Source organism: Podarcis gaigeae (genome assembly GCF_964106915.1).
Source record: "Podarcis gaigeae genome assembly, chromosome: 1".
NCBI lineage: Eukaryota > Metazoa > Chordata > Lepidosauria > Squamata > Lacertidae > Podarcis > Podarcis gaigeae.
Window position 1 is genome coordinate 899333 of NC_139678.1, and position 20842 is coordinate 920174.

A 20842-nucleotide genomic window follows, 5' to 3' on the forward strand; every position below is an offset into this window, starting at 1 on the left:
GACCCTCTGTGTGGTTTAAAGACTCTCTCGAGGTTTAAAGGCTCTCTCAAGGCAAATCTTTAAAAAAGTAGTATAAATACCGACAACTGGGAAAAACTGGCCTGCCAGTGCTCCAGTTGGAGAACAGCCTTTACCAAAGGTGTCATGGGCTTTGAAGACACTCAAACTCAGGACGCAAGGGAGAAATGTGCTAAGAGGAAGGCATGCTTGGCAAACCCTCACCGTGATCAACTCCTGCCTGGAAACCGATGTCCCCACTGTGGAAGGACGTGTGGATCCAGAATTGGCCTCTACAGTCACTTACGGACACACCATTAAGACCATGTTCATGGAAGGCAATCTTACTCAGCTACAAGGGATTACTAAAGAAGAAGAAAGCAAAATCACAAACATGTGTTTTGCTAGACAAGCACGGGGCTAATACACCAAGAGTTCTTGAACTCCCAGAGAGGACTCTGTGTGTGTGTTCACTTCTTTTGCCTCCACTGGGTGAGACCTCTCTAACAAATGAAAGAACCCTTCTAATTTCCTTCTGCCTATGAGGAGACCGTCTCTTTTTCCCCACCACGCCTCCGAGCTGACCAGACGTGCGTGGCTAAAGCTCCTGCTTTCAGTCATGTTAGCTAAGACTACCATTTATTTTATTTTATTGTAAGTTAGAAGCATTTTTCTGCACGCTACTTTTGTTGTGTTTGCTGCTTGCATTGAAATGTAAGTAACACCCTCTTTTTTTTGCTTATCTTATTAAAAACATTTGGTGCATTCTTTGCAAGGGGGTGAAGAGGAGAAGGTGAGCTGAGCACAAATGAAAGGGGTGGAAAGGTCTGACTGCCTAATTCCTCAGCTTTATTAAGCTGCAAAACGTATAAATGTTTTATTCTGCTAAAAGGCTTCACAGCCAGTTTTTACTTTTGTTCTCATAGTGGCTGATCAGGTGCCCTAATGGAAAACCCGGAATCAAGATTCAAGAAGCATTTTCGTACAAATTTCTCCTAATAAACACCTTGTGCTGTTGTGACTAATATGCACTTTTTTTGGCAACCAATTTCCCCTGATATAATTTATATTTATATGTTGTTTTTATTAATAGATACATTTCTAATTCATTATTTACCCTTTCATATGCATTTGTGTGGACGTGATTTAGTTGGAGAAGCACGCCTCAAAATTCAGAGATGCAAGCTAGCCTTATTTTGGTTCAGGAGCTGGTTGCAGAAGGGCAAAGGGGGGATTTTCTTATTGAAATGCAAACAAACACCAAGCTCTCTCTCCCTCGGTTGGCCAGGTGAAAGCAGGAGGCTCAGATTCATTCATTCCATTCAGAGTGAAGGGTTCCCTGGCTCCACGGAGAGATGCAGAGTGTGCTGCGGATGATCCCTGGAGAGGGAAGGAAGGCAAAATATTGATTTCCTGCACTCCTTTTCGTGGGCTGATTGAAATCAGGTTAGTTCTCCTTTACAGAGACACACACACCCCTCCATCCTTTATCTCCCGCAGTGTGTGTACTGGAACAGTGGGGCTCTCCTTCCACCACCCCAACAACAACAAAACGCTGGGAAAATAGAAGCAGGAACAAAATCCCCTGGAAAGATATTGCAAAGGCAAACAGGTTTGCTCGTTTTTTCTCCTCCAAAGCTCCGGTAAGCTCCATGGCAACTGATTGGCTGTTCTCCTGAAGAGCACCGAAGCCGCAGAGCTCCATCAGGATTTCAGCAGCGAATCCGCCTCTGAACTAAACAACAGCAAATGAAGTTAGAAGTTAATCCTGCAGCGTCAGGGCAAGAGTGACAGCGAGCCCTGATAAGGCCCGGGGCTCTGAACAGGGAAGGGCGGAAGAAACCCCAACATCACTCAACCCCCAAAAGAAGGTTTTCAGAGCCAGGCGCTCTCACCTTTGCTCATGTGCGGAGAAGTGACAGCATTTGAGGCCGAGGAAGAAATCCTAGGATCAGAGAATGGCAGAGGCAGAAGAGACCCCTAAGGGTCATCTAATCCACACACACACACCGAAATGCCAGAATCACCACTAATGAATCCCTGACAGATGGCCCTCCTAGCTCTGTGGGAAGATTTCTATGGCAGCTTGAAGGAGGAGAGGCAGTTGGGAAGGGGGTCTTCTCGCTGGTTGCCCCCAAATTAAGGGAAAGGGCTTAGAGCATTCAGAAAGTCCCAGCGTTTTAGTTTAGGGAAAAGGAAGGCAAGAGGCAACATGACAGAAGTTTGTAAAATTACGCGTGGCCTGGAGAAAGTGGAGAGAGAAACGTTCTTCTTCCTCTCTCCTAACTCTAGAACTTGTGGATGTGCAATGAAGCCGGACATTTAAAGCCTTATACGGCCTAGGACCCTCATACCGACGGGACAGCCTCTCCTGGTATGTCCCACAGAGGACCTTACGGTCTTCAAACAAAAACATCTTGGAGGTCTCAGACCACAGGGAGGTTAGGCTGGCCTCAACCAGAGCCAGGGCTTTTTCGGCCGTGGCCCCGATCTGGTGGAACGCTCTGTCCCAAGAGACTAGGGCGCTGTGGAACTTGACATCTTTCCGCAGGGCCTGCAAGACAGAGCTGTTCCACCAGGCCTTTGGCCAAGGCACAGCCTGACTCCCTCCTTTGGCAATCCTCACAGAACTCTAGCCCAATGGTTGCCATTAATTTGATTCTGAATTGATTTTAGAATGAATTGATTTTAGAACGCATTTCAATTAATTGATTGTGATTTTATGTAAACTGTGTTACTTTTACTGTTGTTAGCCGCTCTGAGCCCGGCTTCAGATGGGAAGGGCGGCTTATAAATAAATTATTATTATTAGTATTATTATTATTATTATTATTATTATTATTATTTAGGGAGAAGAATTGATGCTTTTAAATTATGGTGTTGGAGGAGACTCTCGAGAGTCCCATGGACTGCAAGAAGATCAAACCTTGTCATTCTGAAGGATATCAGCCCTGAGTGCTCACTGGAAGGACAGATCGTGAAGCTGAGGCTCCAAGACTTTGGCCACCTCATGAGAAGAGAAAACTCCCTGGAAAAGACCCTGATGTTGGGAAAGATGGAGGGCACAAGGAGAAGGGGACGGCGGAGGATGAGATGGTGGGACAGTGTTCTCGAAGCTACCAGCATGAGTCTGACCAAACTGCGGGGGGCAGTGGAAGACAGGAGTGCCTGGCGTGCTCTGGTCCAGGGGGTCATGAAGAGTCAGACACAACTAAATGACTAAACAGTAACAACAACATTATTTAGGGAAGGACTTCTTCATGTAGTTAGACTGTGGAACTCCCTCCCACAGGAGGCAGGGATGACCACCAGTCTAGATGGCTTTAGAAGAGGAGCGAGCGCTCTTGTGCTCAGATCCAGCTTGTGGGCTTCCCATGGACATCTGCTTGGCCACTGTGAGAACAGGATGCTGGACTAGACAGGCCATTGCCCTCATCTGGCAGGCTCTTCTCTTCCTAAGCTAGGCCCGGGCCAGACTCCCTGAGTCTGCAATCCAGGAGAGCCTCTCCTGCCAGTCAATGCAAATTCCTCCCAAGGGAAATCTGTGGGGAGCTCATTTGGAGAGGCAGACTTGGCACCCGGCCGTCCCATTCCTGCTTCCCTGAGCTCTGGCTTGGTGGTTCCATAGCTGTGTTTGACGGTGGTTAATATTGTTTGCAGTCATCTGCGGGCAGCTGATAATAACTTTTTGTTTCACTCCTGCCTTGCAATCTGGATACTTTTTTGCATTGCTGTCTCCCACTATCCAAGTGTAACCTCTTGCCAGCGTCCCTCAAACATCACCAGGCAACAGAAATGTTTTAAATAAGCAAACCGTGGATTTGCAGCCACGCTTGACAGCGACCCAGACGCAGCCTCACCTCGCATTACGTATGGGCGGGTTCTGGTCCCTTGTTTAAAGCACTGCCTTGTATTAGTTCAGCCTGAGTTGCTGCTGCTGGAGCTCCTGCACATCTCATTACAGTGGGGCCTTTTGGAAGCACTGAGGTTCAGGCTACAATGGAGGCGCCGTTGTTTACACTCTTGTTTTATGCATCAGTCATAATAGGATGCCGTGCGTTGGACACCTCGCTTTGCATTCCATCCTCCTCCTGTATTCGTTGGCAGCCGTGAGCAGCAGCCTTGGAGGAAACTTCCGGCAGATGAGATGCAAATGAAGGCAGAACCAGAGATGTCCAGTGGATTCCCAATGTCGCTCTCCTCCAATGTGCAGAGTCAGGGTGGAAGCAGGATTCGCCCCCGGGCTGCTCTGTATGGTCAAAGGGGGAGGGGGGTTAGTGATGGTGGAGAAGGGTGTTGGTGGTAGGGAAACTGGTGGGTGGAAGAAGAACAGGCAGCTCCTCTATGTGCCTCCTCATTAAAAACATAAGAGGCCCCTGCAGTCATAGAATTGTAGCCATGCTGATCACTTGTCCTACCTGGCAGTTCTCTTTCCAGAAGGGCTGACATTGATGCCCAAATCCAGCATCACCTGAGCTCTGCAAGTGCAGCTTTCTTCCGATCGAAGTGCAGAGTGTTTGAGGACCAGGACATTCGGAGGGAAACCCAAATGCTTCTTTACAAAGCTATTGTACCACCAACCTTACTGTCTGCTTGTGAAACATGGACCACTTACAAACGCCATCTCCAACTCCTCGAAAGATTCCATCAATGGTGTTTCCGAAAAAAATTATACATCCATTGGGAAGACAGGTGAACTAATCCCAGCGTACTGGATGAAGCAAAGATCACCCGTGTTAAAGCAATGATTCTTCAACATCAACTTTGCTGGACTGGTCATGTTGTGCGGACGCCTGATGATCGTCTTCCAAAGCAACTACTCTATTCCCAACTCAAGAATGGAAAGCTGGTGGTCAACAAAAGAGGTTTAAAGACTGTCTCAAGGCAAATCTTAAAAAATGTAGTACAGTTGTTAAAACCATGTTTATGGAAGCCAACATTACTTGGCTACGAGGGATCGCCCAAGAAGAAGAAGTGTAGCTTTGGAAGGGACCTTCCTTCATAAGGAAGTTGTTCCCTGCTGTTATAAGAATTCCAAGGTCCCAAATATAAAATAAACATTCATCAATGTACAAGGCAAACACATGCAAAAGTACAGTATATAAACCATGTGTCTGAAATAGTACAGGAGAGCAATCCTAAAGTCAAACCAATTTACCAAACCAATTTGACTCTTCTAAATTGACCTCAATATATTTCTCTGCAAGGATGGAAGAAATGGGAAAGCCTTCCCTTTGTTTTCTGCTTTCAGATCCCATCTTAAGGGCATATTTGTGCAGAGATAGGATGAGCCCGTGACCTGGATTCAGGAATTAAAATACTTCCTGTCAGGACTGCCGCTAGGTCCCAGCTCACAGAGGACCAACGCCCAGTGGATATTATATACAAAAGTCTTTATTGAAGTTTAGTTTCCATTTCCAAGCTCTGGGCGCGCAGGCCCACGTCTTAACGCTAGACCGGCTAAGTCCCCTCTGACTCACTGCTCCACCCACACCAGTTTAAGATTCTAGCCCGGCTCCACCTCTTGCGCTGCTCTTTCCTGCGTTGGGTCCTTCTGCCCTCTGGGGTTCCCTCCTTCCTGGACTCCTCTGACGCGGAGCCTCCTGAGTCTTGCCCCTCCCTCCGGCGGGCTTTAGGACCTGGCTCCCTTCCCGGGCTCCCCGCTGTGCCGCGCTCCTGTACATTTGAACTTGGCGCGCGCGCCCAGCCGGTGACTTTCCTTCTGACCGTTTCCCCGCTTCCTGATGTGGGTGTTGCCAAACCTGACTCCTCTCCTCCCTCTGGTGGTGAGGACACTGGTCCCGACTCCTGGGACTCCCCCTCCCCACTGCGCTCTGGTGGAGACGCTGGTCCTGATCTCCAGCTGCTGCTCAGGGACTCCCCGCTGGCCCCTTCCTCCAGGGGCTTCCCCCCTGGACCCCCCTTCGCTCTGGCCACCGGCGCTCCCTTCTGTGAGTCCTCCGATTCGCTAGAGAGGCTTGTGGAATAACTCTGGCCACTGTCACTGCCTGCACCCCCCTCGTACTCCTCCTCCTCACTCTCCATTTGCTCCCCCTCCTGTGTCTCTCCTTCTGAACCCCTGACACTTACCATCACAAAAGAATGGCCAGGCTGCCCAGGCAATCAGTGACCATTATCAGGTATCCTGGCAAACAGGATTTCTGTTGTAGACCACCTCCTTCTGTGATGTATGTATGATGTTTGGGGAGTGGTCTTGAGCTACAGGGTGGGCAATTATAAGGGCTTGCACACCAATGTTCTGGGTTCCTCCTCCTCCTGCATGTGGTGAGTGAGGACCCTGTTGCAACAGATCAACAAAGATCAGGCTTACTAGTTGCTTTGCTTCTCAATATTCTCTGGTTGGTCTCTGTTATTTTCTCCTACCAATGGGGAACCTACGTAAGGACCTCATATGGGCTCTTGGATACCCCATAAGGGAAAAGGAGCAGGTTTTTTCTTATAACAGTTTGATTACCAAGATCAGGAGCATCATATGCTGCTGCCATATTTAAGACTCACGGTCATAAAACTCACAGCGTCATATGTAGAGTTGGAAGGGACCCCAAAGCTCCTTTAGTCCAACCCTGCAATGCAGGAATCACGGGGGGGGGGGGGAATCCCTAACAAATTGCCAACCATCCTTTGTTTTAAAACCTCCAAGGAAGGAGAATCCACCTTGTTCAGAGGGAGCCTGTCCTCTGTCCAAAGGGCAGGATTTTCAGGAAGGACTTTCTGAGGGGAAGAAGAAGAAGAAGAAGAAGAAGAGGAGGAGGAGAAGGAGGAGGAGGAGGAGGAGTTTGGATTTGATATCCCGCTTTATCACTCCCCTTCAAGAGTCTCAAAGCGGCTCACATCCTCCTTTCCCTTCCTCCCCCATAAAAACACTCTGTGAGGTGAGTGGGGCTGAGAGACTTCAAGAAGTGTGACTGGCCCAAGGTCACCCAGCAGCTGCAGGTGGAGGAGTGGGGAAGCGAACCCAGTTCACCAGATTACAAGTCCACTGGCTGTTCAGCAGTGGAACAGACTCTGTTGGAAGGTGGTGGACTCTCCTTCATTGGAGATTGTTAAGCAGAGGCTGCTGCACAGGAGGGGAACATTGCACTTGTGCTAAAGTCCTGCTTGCAGGTTTACCAAGAGACATCTGGTTGACCACTGTGAGAACAGGACACCGGACTCACTGGCCTGATCCAGCAGGACTTTTCTGCGGACCTCAAGGTACACAAGAAGAGTCTTCCCTGGAGAGCACAGAGAGCGGGTTTCCCCAGGAGGGAGTCGGGCTCCCTCAACACCCCTCCAGCATCAAATAAACATGGAGCCATAATCGTTCTCCTTTTGACTAAGCCAATTCAGCACATACCAGAAGACAAAACGGATAACCTTTCACGCCTCGCTGGCCTCCCGTTTGCTGAATCGGCACTGAAATTACTTTCAGCTTTGCTGAACAAGGGGAATGGTGTTGTGAACCAGCTCCTTTCCGTGCTTCATCTTTTGGGGATGATTTCCCCTCCCTCTATTCTCTCCCCTTCCCCAACGCAGGCTGATGATGCACACATCTCGCAAGCCCTTCTGTCATCCTGTTTGCCCCTCCATGGAAGAGGCCAACTTGCATGCTGTTGAGAAAGAGCCTTGTGATGGCCTTAAAGATGTCTTTAAATAACCCCCCAGTGGAGATGAAGATGATGTCTTAAAACTGAACATTAGCAAGAATCTTCTGAGGGCAAGAACTGCTTGACGATGGAAGGGACTTCCTCAGAGTGTGGCGGACTCCCTTTCACTGGAGCTTTTAAAGGTTGGACGGCCATCTCCCGAAGATTCTTGAGCCATGATTCCTGTGTTGTGGGGGTGGACTAGGCACGCCTTGGGGTAGCTTCAAACCATAGGAGCCAATTCCTAGTGATCGCGGTGCCTGTGGTCTCCACATTAAAATATTTGAGGGGCTGCCCCCTCAAAGTTGATGGGCATTCCCATTCAAATTGTGTGACCGATTATGCAGGGCGGGGCTTACCTGGGCCCCCACAATATTTTATTCAAGTGGGCAACCCTGCTTCAAACTGTACCATGTTATCATTCTATGATTCTATCCCAGCAGAGAGAGACAGCTAAAAACAGCTATAACACACGGAAGAAGAGACAAAAATGGTTCCTCATTAAAAAACCTATAAAACCTGAGGAGAGAAGTACTGGTTTGCTTGGTGTCGAAATTGCAAAAATATTAGCACTGACATTGCTCCCTGATTATGGCGCCACCACTGAGGAGGCTCTGTCCTGCATCCTTACTGCATAAGCCTCATCCTGTAAAACTGGGGCTATTGGGTTATATTATTACGTGACAAAGAAGTCCTTCCTTTTGCATTTCCTGAATCACCTGCTTCTCAGCTTTGTTGGGTGAGTCCCAAGTTCTAGCGTAACGGGAGGGGAACTGGCACTTGGGGGCTCTGCACTTTTGCACTGGACATCTGTAACCCCCTCACCCCCATATCTCCTCAGTCCTGGCCCAGTAAATAAGTAAAGGGATAATTGGCTTATTATCCTAATTTTGTTTACTCCTTCACCATCACATTATTAAATTCCTCAACAAAGGCAGTTTTGCCTGAACCATAATTATCTGCAGGTGTGAATTAGCCAATTATATTTCCTGGCTTCTTAAGCTACATACCCCATAATAGTTCACCAAAGAAGAGTTTGGAAGAGTTTGGATTTGATATCCCGCCTTTCACTCCCCTTCAGGAGTCTCAAAGCGGCTCACATTCTCCTTTCCCTTCCTCCCCCACAACAAACACTCTGTGAGGTGAGTGGGGCTGAGAGACTTCAGAGAAGTGTGACTGGCCCAAGGTCACCCAGCAGCTGCATGTGGAGGAGCGGGGAAGTGAACCCAGTTCACCAGATTACGAGTCCACCGCTCTGAACCACTACACCACACTGGCTAAAAGAAGCCATTTAAGGGAGGGAACCTCATGTTTCAGTGCGGGGAGAGCAAGTCACTGAACGTCTGGAGGAAAGGGAGCAGTTTTAGTAAACGGGTCAGTGCCACAAGTTTTGCAGAATGGGAAGAACCAGACTCTGCTTCTTGCTTCTTAATGCCCTGGAACCCTGGAAGACCTCAAGGAGGAACTCCATCCCTTTGCACTTTCTAGCCTAGGGATCAGCAAACTCATACTGCTGCAAAACAAAATCATACTGCTGCATTGTTCTAGGACCAATCAGACTGCTGCAGTTTGGATCCTATTCAACTCAGTGCATAACATAATGCTTTTGAATTATTGTGCTGGAAGAGACTCTTGAGAGTCCCATGAACTGCAAGAAGATCCAATTACAGATAGGTAGCCGTGTTGGTCTGCCATAGTCAAAACAAAAAAAATTCCTTCCAGTAGCACCTTAAAGACCAACTAAGTCAGTTCTTGGTATGAGCTTTCGTGTGCATGCACACTTCTTCAGATACACACTTCAGATGTATCTGAAGAAGTGTGCATGCACACGAAAGCTCATACCAAGAACTGACTTAGTTGGTCTTTAAGGTGCTACTGGAAAGAAGATCCAACCTATCCATACTGAAGGAAATCAGCTCTGAGTGCTCACTGGAAGGACAGATCCTGACGCTGAGGCTCCAAGACGTTGGCCACCTCATGAGAAGAGAAGACTCCCTGGAAAAGACCCTGATGTTGGGAAAGATGGAGGGCACAAGGAGAAGGGGACGACGGAGGACGAGATGGTGGGACAGTGTTGTTCTTGAAGCTACCAGCATGAGTTTGACCAAACTGCGGGAGGCAGTGGAAGACAGGAGTGTCTGGCGTGCTCTGGTCCAGGGGGTCACAAAGAGTCGGACATGACTAAACGACTAAACAACAACACCATTTCAGACACATGGTTTATATTCCTATGTATGTCTTTACATTGTACATTTATGGACGTTTATTTTTTATTTGGGACCTTAGAATTCTTATAAGAATTCTACATGTAGATTATTATTTTTTTAAGCCATGTCTTCTTTTTCTTTCTGGTGATGGAGAGTTGGAAATGCAAAGGAACGTCTTCATCTGTGCGGGTCAAGTCAGATCATGCTCCTTAAAATAATGGCCTCTGATTCTTCTCCCAATCGGCTGAGCTTCCTGGTAATGATTCCTTTGCTGGGCTGAGCGAAGGAATTGAAATCAGCTTTAAAAGGCAGCGGATTTGCTATTGCTGTGTTCTACAATCCAGAGGTGAGCTTTAGCGAGGATATTCTGATGCTAATTCCTCTTCCCTAGAGGGCATTTTGCTTCATTTTCACGCTGTTTCACTGCCGCCCCTTAAACGTTTTGCCATCATAATGCAAGAAGAATAAGCCTTCAGGATAAGTGTTGGACGCCTTATTATATAAATTAATATAAAGGCACTTTCCACCAGACTTTCTGAAGTCTCTCTCTTTCTTCCTTTTTGCCCCAGAGCCAGCTGGCCGTCTTCTCAGTGAAATGATGGTGCCATCCTGACTCCCAGACCTGTGCAATCTGTCTGTGGATGAGTTCAGCTGGAGGACACGGAGGTTCAGAAGGTGACCTTGCCCAGCTTCTCTGCATTCATGGAAAACTGGGTCTTTCCCAGCCCCTCAGATCATCCCCCAAATTGAACAGCCATGAGATGGGCTTCTCTACAAGGGGATGCTACTGCCCACTCAGTGAAACCTCCCAAATGCTGCTTATCCTGCAATTATTTTATTATTATTATTATTATTATTATTATTATTATTATTATTATTAAAGTATTATTATTATTTAAATTTATGCACCACCCTACACCCGTCGGTATGAGGGTGGTTGCAACATAAAACCACAATCTAAAAACATGACATATGTAATCGAAATAAAAACAACCCATTAACCCCCCCCATGCACATTTTAAAAGGGCAGCAGGCCCCTTTCGCGTGAGATGGCTTTGCCCCACAAGTGCCCTTGCGGTGGCGGCTTTGATGGGCAGAACTGGCACCATGAAAGAGGCCACAAATTGCAGGTTCCACATCTGTAAGAACTCTGTCTTTTCACTCAGCAACATACCCTGCAGTGTTCCTCAGATGCAAACAGGGACATTTCTCACACACACCCCATCTGACCCTCATCGAACCCCCCTTTTGTCCGTCCCCCCAGAGTACTTCCTATCAGAAGAAGGATGAGTGCCATCACCACTTCACCAATGAATTTGAATTTTACTATTACGGTCACAGACCAGTTCTGGGTCACTTACAATATCAAGGAAATCATAAAACACAACAGGAATACATTGAATTGCAATTGGATATAACAGAGACAATTCAAATATAGCAGCAGTTTTTTAAAAATAAATAAATCTTGGTCACTAAAATATAACCTAAAATTATCATTTAAAACCTTAATCATTTTGGTAGTACAGCTTGTTCCCTAAGTTTTATGGCAGTCACACAGAATTTGGCCACCCTCAGCGTGATCTCTGGATCCTTGTCCTCTACCAGGAGTTTTAAACATCCGTATATCCCCATAGAAACGACAGCGTAGCAAGACATGAGAGACAGTTTCACCAATGGGACACAGGCCACTTGCCCACAACTGTCCTGAAAAAAACCTCCTAATGTTTTGTTTTGTTTTGCTCTGCTCTGCTCTTTGGTAGATTTACAAAAAGGAAAACACAAACCAATAAATAAATTTTAGCAAGGGCTTCTCCTTCCTTCTTTCTCTCCCCCCCCCCAGGCCTGCCCCCTGCCTGCCCATCAAAGCCAGTGCATCCAGCAAGTCTGGGCCTTGGTGGAAAAGGCAAGATCTCCTCCTCCTCGCTTGCTGTCTGAAATATTCTCGGAGTCGAGAGTGGATTTCATGCTCTTTATTCAGCTCATAGTGGGGAGGAGGAATGGAAGTTCCCCCAGAATGTCTGCTTTACAGTGGTTCCTCAGGTTACATACGCTTCAGGTTACATACACTTCAGGTTACAGACTCTGCTAACCCAGAAATAGTGCTTCAGGTTAAGAACTTTGCTTCAGGATGAGAACAGAAATCGTGTGGTGGTCATGGCAGCAGGAGGCCCCATTAGCTAAAGTGGTGCTTCAGGTTAAGAACAGTTTCAGGTTAAGCACGGACCTCCAGAACGAATTAAGTACGTAACCCGAGGTACCACTGTATATACATTATTTACACAATGGGCCCCACGTGATTGGCTAATTCCGGGATTCTCCTGTAGGAAGGAGGCTGGCAGGGCAGCCGTGGGGAGGCCATGGGGTGCCCCTCGCAGCCGCCACAACCATCAGCAGAGCTCAGGACAAGCACCGAATCATCCTCCCCCTGGAGATGGCAGTCCTGGGGGGGGGGGGAGATAGGGACATTCTGGGCTCAAGAGGGAGGCCGGGGTGGCTTTTGCGATTCTGGGACTGTCCCTGGGAAATTGGGACCCTTGGGGGGTTTGCAGCAGCATTCAACACCTTGGAACTCCCTGCCTATTGACAACGAGTTTAAAAGAAACCCCCCATTGACATAGAACAGGTAAATGTAAATGTTTGACATTTTTATTATTTTGCTGGAAGCCGCCCAGAGTGGCTGGGGAAGCCCAGCCAGATGGACAGGGTATTATTGGTATTAATAGTATTAATATTATTATGGGCTCTGTAGGGAAGACAACTTTGTCCTCCTGAAAGCATTGAACACTTTCCCCAACCTTAGCAAAAGATAGTTATGGCACCTCCGTCAGGCCTAAGGGTCCGCCAGCCATTGTCTACCCCTTTTTGCCTGGTTCCCTTCTCCCTGCCTCAATCCATCCCACGCATTCTGCTCACATTTTTCTGGCCTCTGGGCCCCTCCTGGCTGAAATGGGGAGCTGGGAGGAAGGGAACTGGGGGCTGCCTTCATCATATCAGGCACCCCAGAGCTGCCAGGAGGCTGCTGAGATACCCACTGATGGAGCCATGGCCATTCTCTGGACAGCAAACGTCTTTTGAGAGAGAAGGAAAAAGCAACAGGAGAAAGAGAACTAAATGCCACATGATTTAGATTTCTCGGGTATAAAATAATCTGAAATAGACTAGCACAAAGTACACCATAAGCAAAGGTATAAAATGGCAGTTTATGGATAAGCAGCCTCTTTTAAGTACTAAACGTTGAGTCGTGCGAGCAAATCTTCAAAATAATGAGGGGGAGCATTAAAAACGCATTTATTTTACAGTCTGCACCTTAAGATTCCACAACATTTTTTGCTTAGTTACCGATACAGTGAAATTGGAGGCTTTTAATATTGCTCTTAATGGAATTTCTGAAAAGGCAAATGGAAAAAGCTGTAAGATGACAGTTTGTAAAATGGTGATGGAAAAGATGAATTAAGAGGAAAGGGCCTTGCCAATATATATATATTTAGATGTATGGCCAGGAAGGGGCCGTGGTCCAACAGAAGAAGGAGTCACAGAGCTGGGAGATGATTAAGAGCCCAGCTACCGATGGCTTGTTTTATTTTATTTCAAAGATTTATATACCCTTTGCTTGCAGTAAAACCATAAGGAGAGATGTCTTCTTAGGCACGTAAGGCTATAGGAAGCTGGATTTTCCTGAACATACATAGCTCAGTATTGTCCACAGTGACTGTCAACTGCTCTGCAGGGACTGTAGGAGAGGTTCTCCTTGATGGTTCCAGTATGGAGCCTCACACCCAGTTCCCAACTGGTCAGAATTTATTCAATAATGCATTACCAGGCAGAGTTCAAAGAGAGAGCTTTCAGTTTTGGCCCACACTATGAAGAGTAAGACAAACCTAGACAGCATCTTAAAAAGCAGAGACATCACCTTACCGACAAAGGTCCATATAGTTAAAGCTATGGTTTTCCCAGTAGTGATGTATGGAAGTGAGAGGTGGACTATAAAGAAGGCTGATCACCGAAGAATTGATGCTTTTGAATTATGATGCTGGAGGAGACTCTTGAGAGTCCCATGGACTGCAAGAAGATCAAACCTCTCTATTCTGAAGGAAATCAGATCCTGAAGCTGAGGCTCCAAGACTTTGGCCACCTCATGAGAAGAGAAGACTCCCTGGAAAAGACTCTGATGTTGGGAAAGATGGAGGGTGCAAGGAGAAGCTACCAGCATGAGTTTGACCAAACTGCGGGAGGCAGTGGAAGACAGGAGGGCCTGGCGTGCTCTGGTCCATGGGGTCATGAAGAGTTGGACACAACTAAACGACTCAACAACAACAAATGAAGAGTAAGCCTAAGAGAAATTCATTACCAGGTTCAGGGAGTCTTATCAGGAAGCCCTACCTGAAGATCCCAGCGAGGACTGAGCTTGGATTTCTGCAGGTAAAGCAGATGGTGTACCCCTGAGCTAGGCCAGATCATTGCTCTCCCATCTTGGAACACAGAGGTTAGATGGTCATCTGCCAGGAGACTTGTAGCTATGATTCCTGAAACACAGGGAGTTGGACTAGATGCCCCCTGAGACCCTTCCCACTCTACAGTTCTAGGATTCTGTGACTCTATGACCTCAAAAGGTGGTGGACTCTCCTCCACTGGAGTTTTTTTCTTCCCCCACAGGTAGGATGGCCACCTGTCAGGAACTCTTCAGCTGAGATTCCTGCTAGGCAGAGGGTTGGACTGGATGTCCCTTGGGGTCCCTTCCAGCTTAACAATTCTACGATTCTATGAAACCTTGGAAGCAGAAGAATTAATTCATGCCCTCTCAGTTATTTCTGGCTCTTCTCAAACTCCCCTTGGAAACAGGAACTGCAACATAAACCCACAACGTGGGGTATTTCCCCCGACCTAGAGAGTATGGCCATTGTCATCACGTCCAGAAATACTTTTTTGAAATGGGGAGGACTGCAGTCCTGGTAGAGCATCCAGATTTATTGCTCAGGGCCTTACTTAATCTTTGCAGGGGCTAATTCATGCGCTGTAACAGTCAAGGAGCCCCCACTTTTCCTAGCGATTGGCTTTGTCGCAGCTACAATCCCCACAGAGAAAAGCATCATTTTCTCCCCTGAAATTTGCAGTGTGGGTAGAGCATTACTCACTCCTATGCTAGACCTTCCAATTAGCCGGAAATTAATTCCATCGCCTCTACTTTCAGCACAGCAGCTACGGGTTGGTGTGTGGACCCGCAATGGGCCTTCACGGTCGCGTGGAGAAACCCTCCCCTGCAGAACATTAGAGGGAAGCTGTGCAAGTGTATTATTAAGCCTTGTGTTGCGAGGAAAATATTAAAAAGGCACATTCTCAATAGAATCCTTTCTGAAAGAACATGATTCTTCCCAAGCACGAAACGGTGTCCCATAACTTTCAGGGGGATGTGATGTTGACCTAGAAAATGGCAGTTCACGCCTCCTGCTCCTTCCACAGATGGCCTTCGATGGTCCTCTGAGGACAGATTCTGCACCCGTAAGAAGGGAACAGGAACAACTTGCCTCACATAATTATTGTGACAAAGAAGTGGAGCTAATCAAGGATAAATTGTATTATCCACCATCAGCCTCAGGGGTAGGATTAAAACCATAAGGAAATAAATTAAGCCCCTGAAAACTTTCAGATAACTGGAACTGAAAAGTACCCTCCAAAACAAGGCAGTAGAAAATGAAAACTTATGAAGGACTTTGAAACAAACATGGCATGTATTATTTTTGGAGCATATATAGAATATATATATATACAAGCTGGAAGGTGTGCAGAGGAGGGCGACCGAGATGATCAAGGGCCTGGCAGCCAAGCCTGATTAGGAACGGTTGAAGGAGCTGGGTATGTTTAGCCTGGGAAAGAGGGGACTGAGAGGAGATAGGATGTTGTTGTTGTTGTTTAGTCGTTTAGTCGTGTCCGACTCTTCGTGACCCCCTGGACCAGAGCACGCCAGGCACTCCTGTCTTCCACTGCCTCCCACAGTTTGGTCAAACTCATGCTGGTAGCTTCGAGAACACTGTCCAACCATCTCGTCCTCTGTCGTCCCCTTCTCCTTGCGCCCTCCATCTTTCCCAACATCAGGGTCTTTTCCAGGGAGTTTTCTCTTCTCATGAGGAGAGAAGTCTTGGAGACTCAGCTTCAGGATCTGTCCTTCTAGTGAGCACTCAGGGCTGATTTCCTTCAGAATGGAGGAATCTCCTTCAGAATAGTGGTGAGTTTTGACCAAACATGATCCATCTGGAGCAGGAACCGGCAAGCCAGTCCGGTATCCCTGCCGAGAAAACTCCATGGACAAAGGAGATAGGAAAGGCATCTTCAAAGACCCAAAATGCTCTCATTTGTCACAAGCTTGCTTTCTGCTGCTCCAGAGGGGAGGTCCCAAACCAATGGTTTCAAATGACTAAATTGTTAGGAAGAACTTTCTGCAGGTAAGAGCTGTTCAATGGTGGAACGGACTCCCTCAGAAGATGGTGGATTCTCCTTCCTTGGAGGATTTCAAGCATCTGTCTTGGGTGCTTCAGCTGAGATTCCCACCTTTCAGATGACTATTTGTGTGCTTTCCAATTCTATGATTCTATGAACAATTAAGATTCTGTGAAGCAAGCAAGCCCTAATCTCTGAATGGCACCTTCCTTCCTTCCTTCCTTCCTTCCTTCCTTCCTTCCTTCCTTCCTTCCTTCCTTCCTTCCTTCCTTCCTTCTCTGGGTGCCTCCTCTGTCCCAGCACTAGGCACACAGGGACTGTCCTGGTTTTGTTTCCTCGCAATCAATAATCTCTCCAGGTCCAGCCTTCCAGGCAGATTAGAGCAGGCCTGGGACGCACGGAGAAGGGCTGAGCTGCCACTGAGTAATGGGCGCAATAAATATCCCCTTTGTTATCCTTGCACAAAAGATGTTTTCACTGATGTATAACGGTGCCATGTTCAGATTAGCCGCCTTGCTGCCGCCAGCGAGAAGGAGCTTGAATCATTTCCAGTACCTTCCCTGACTGAAGTGGGCCAGAGCCTCATAAAACACCCTTATTGCTTTCTGTCCTTCCTCCAAAGCGCAGATCAAGGTGTTATTTCATTGCTAAGATCCTGACGCTGGGAGAGAGGCGGCCGCTCTCTGCCTAGAGCTTAGAATGGCAGGTCAACGCATCTTCCGGTGTAATGGGGTTGAGATTAATTGGTGATAAGAATCTATGAACATAAGAAGAACCTGCAGTGTCAAGACAATGGCCTTTCCAGTCCAGCCTTGTCTTCTCACAGTGGTCAACCAGATATTCCAAAGGGTTGCCATATTTCAAAAAGTGACACAAAATTTGTTGTTGAGCTTTCGGAGGGGAGCAAAGTTCTTGAGATGGATAGATAGATATATTGGCCAAAGTTTTGGCTAAATCTCAAAAGAATTAAAGTTTTTGAACTATTTATTTTTAAGGAAATTCGCAAGAACATCAGCACTTTTGGCACGGGTTGCCATATGTCCAGGTTTTCCCAGACTTTTTTTTGTGGTACTACACAATATAGTTTGTTAAGAAAATTCCCAAACTCGGATCCACAGGTGACTCTGTGTCATTTCTCTATGGTAATCTATCTTTAAGTCTTTATGTGTTTATATGCCTACCGCATTTTTAAACTTAAAATCCATTGTTGTATATTGTTTTAAATGTTTGTTTTGCTTTTGGGATTGTAGTTCCATTTGTGTTTCACAAGTTGGTCTCTGACCGTAATAAATTTCATGTTCATTTTTTAGTGATTTTCGGAAATTCCAGCCGGACGCTCTTTCTGCCCAGATGTGTGGCAGCCCTGCCCACAAGCAGGATACGACCCCACAAGCCCTTTCCCCTCCTGTGGCTTCCCGTGACTGCTATTCAGAAGCTTGACTGAACATAAGAACCAAAGTCCAGCATCCCGTTCTGTCCGTAGCCAAATCTAGATGGACTGGACCTGGACCAGGAGACTCCACAGGAATGTAAGAAGAGCCCTGATGGATGAGGCCCATGGCCCATCCAGAGGCCGAGCAACCTGCTCCAGTACCCGGAGTGGCACTCGTCCCAGGGGGCATGGTGCACATCCCCAGGGGTGCGTGGTGAGCGGGGGGTGCCCCGGGGGGGTACCGCCGATTGGGGGTCAGCATTATGCCACCCCCCTTTGGAATGCCACCTGGGGTGGACCCATAGCTGTCAACCATCCCTTATTTGGCGGGAAAGTCCCTTATCCCAGCGCCGTGTCCTGCTGCTGTCCCTTATTGATGATGTCTCTTAAATTTCCCGGGTTTCAAAGGAAGCAGCTCCTCTCCCTCCCTCCCTGCCGGACAGGGAGGAGGGAGGCTCCAACTGGGTTGCTTGCCTGCGTTGCTCACCCAATAAGGAGTCTAAGAACGACTGGTGGGTGGAGCTTGCATGCCTTGTGCCGATCAAATCGGCCGCCTTGCCTGGGGACTCCTTTGCTCAGCGCTTCCCAGCGGAGAGGTGACGGTGGTTTTCCTTGCTGCATCCCCTTTGCCGGGTTGCTGCGTTGTGGGAACCACCGCTTGAGGCTTTGTTTGGCTGCTGGCTGGGCTTTCTGCATTTGGCTCGGAGGGGCTCAGAAGCTGAACATACCTGTGTTCGGAAAATCCCTTATTTTGGCTGCTGTTCCCTTATTTTTGAGGTCGCTGGTCCCTTATTTTCAAATCTGTAAGTTGACAGCTATGGGTGGACTGCCTCCCCTCCCAACCTCGGAACACCCCTGGGTCCATCTAGTCTACTGTCCTGTCTTCACCGTGACCAACCAGATGCCCATAATGGGAAACCCACAAGCAGGATTTGAGTGCAGTTTCCAGGAGCTTGCATTCAGAAGAGTTCCTGCCTCCAACAGCAGAGCACAGCCATTCTGGCTAGTAGCCACAGACAGCCCTCCCCTCCATGAATTTACCCAATCCTCTGATAGCCATCCACGTTGGTGACCTCCACCCCCTCCTGTGTGGTTTGGGAGATGCACGGTCAGGGAAAAAACAATGCTGTGCAGGGTTGTAAAGACTGCGGAGAGAATAATTGGGTGCCCTTTTCCCACCTTGGATCAAATCTATGCTTCCAGGTGCCATAAGAAAGCTGCAGAGATAGTGCAGGATAGTGCACACTCCGGAAATGATCTCTTTCAGCTTCTGCCTTCTGGAAGAAGGTACAGGGTTATAAAGACTAGGGCTAGCTGCCTGAGAAACAGTTTCTATCCAAATGCGATTTTGGTTTTAAATGCAGTGTAAGGGTCTATGTGGTGTAGTGGTTAAGAGCAGTGGACTCGTAATCTGGTGAGTCGGGTTTGCTTCCCCGCTCCGCCACCTGCAGCTGCTGGGTGACCTTGGGCCAGTCACACTTCTCTGAAGTCTCTCAGCCCCACTCACCACACAGAGTGTTTGTTGTGGGGGAGGAAGGGAAAGGAGAATGTTGGCCACTTTGAGACTCCTTCGGGTAGTGATAAAGCAGGATATCAAATCCCAACTCTTCTTCTTCTTCTTCTTCTTTGGGAGTATATTGTATTTTAAAAATGGGGTATCAGAGTTTTTAGGAGGCTAACGAGGTCGGGATAGCTGGGATAGCAGGCTTGTTGGTTTTGAATGTCTTATGTAGATTCCCCCCCCCCCAATTTTGTTGTTCTGTATGGGACAATGACAATAAAGATTATCGTATTATATCATATCGAGTTCCATAGTCAGCTACGCTCGGCAGGAAGAAGTCCCTCCTATTATTTGTTCTGACTCCTCCAACATTCAGCTCCATTGGACTTTCATGAGTTCTCCTGTTATGAGGGAGGGAGGAAAGCTTTCCTCTCTTTGCCCCCTTCTTTTCTGCCTCTCCCGCCACCCTCTTCCTCCTTCCTCCTTTTCTGGCACCCCTCGCCAATCAACAAGTTTAAAAATTCACCGCTCCAGCAAGCCCCAATTAACCATAGTGCTTGTGCACTATGCAGATGATGACAAGTTGGGGACAGCTAATTAGTTGCCTTGTATTAATAAAAATGTTTCAGCTTTTGCGGCAAAGTTCTACAGTGTTGTTTTTAGCAGGGACCCTTTCAGTTCAGGAGGAGGCTAGGCTCTCATAGGAAGAAAAAGAGGTCATTTGTAGCAGATCTTCCCCCTTTTAAAATCAAAACAAATCATGTTGGTGATTGGAGCTCCCAGTAAGCACCCTGCTGCCTTGTTTTGCACTCAGGCGTCCCCAGGTGTGTCACATTTTGGGGCTTCACACAGTGCTCCTCATACATCAAGACCACATCTTCTGATCATGATGGGGCTTGGTGTGCAGGGAATGCAGAAAGTGGCCACATAGTGAGTCAGGCCGCTGGTCCTGCTAGCTCTGTCTTGTCTACACTGCAGATCTCCAGGGTTCAGACTGTGGGAATGTTCAGGGTGGCAAGAGAGGATATATTGTTTATTAATACCCTTCCTAACTTCTGTTGGCAAGTTCCTTTGCTTAGCAGAGTGCATTCCCCTTTACACAGCACAGCAGATAGCTGGTTGCAGGCTCGTGTGAGCCTCTCACTATTGCACAATTCAGTCTGCCTCAGATTGAATTGTACATTCCTGGTAAGTTCCCTTGAATCCCTCTAAAAAGACTAAAGGCGCCACAATCTTATTCAAAGTCCATAGAAGAAGTTTGCTTACATCAGGCAGAGCACAGTGTGATCCCTGAAGGCAGACTTAGTTACAAATATGTACACGTGGATCTGTCCCATATGGGGGATGGTCCCAGTGCTTCTGCTAGCTGAGAAGCCTTGCTAGAAGCTGGTCAAATGAAGAAGGAAGTCAAAAAGAGGGAGGTGTGCTGCGTGACTCGGCCTTTTGTTACCTGGACAGGTTGGGTCACGCCCACCTTCTAGTCACATGCAAAAAGGAAGGATGCTCCAGCCAGGAGGAACAGGAAGTTTTGACTGGCTGGACCAAACATTCCCTCGCATGTCCACTCTAGCAAAACAAGGAATGTTGTACTTGACTGGTCCCCATGGATTACGTCCAACACAGACAG

The 20842-nt window shown here is 47.5% G+C and overlaps 1 protein-coding gene and 1 long non-coding RNA gene across 2 annotated transcripts in view; both read left to right on the plus strand.

Annotated features, from left to right (window-relative positions):
- LOC310844924 overlaps nt 1-15947 on the plus strand; it is a 32879-nt gene extending 16932 nt beyond the window's left edge. The window contains exons 2-4 of the long non-coding RNA XR_014564384.1: nt 10004-10196; nt 10420-10495; nt 14508-15947. This is a non-coding gene — a long non-coding RNA (uncharacterized lncRNA). The remainder of the gene's footprint in view (nt 1-10003; nt 10197-10419; nt 10496-14507) is intronic.
- The window catches only part of LOC310844051 (uncharacterized protein), a 252959-nt gene that overhangs the window by 177239 nt on the left and 54878 nt on the right, over nt 1-20842 (plus strand). The gene's annotated exons all lie outside the window — the stretch shown is intronic.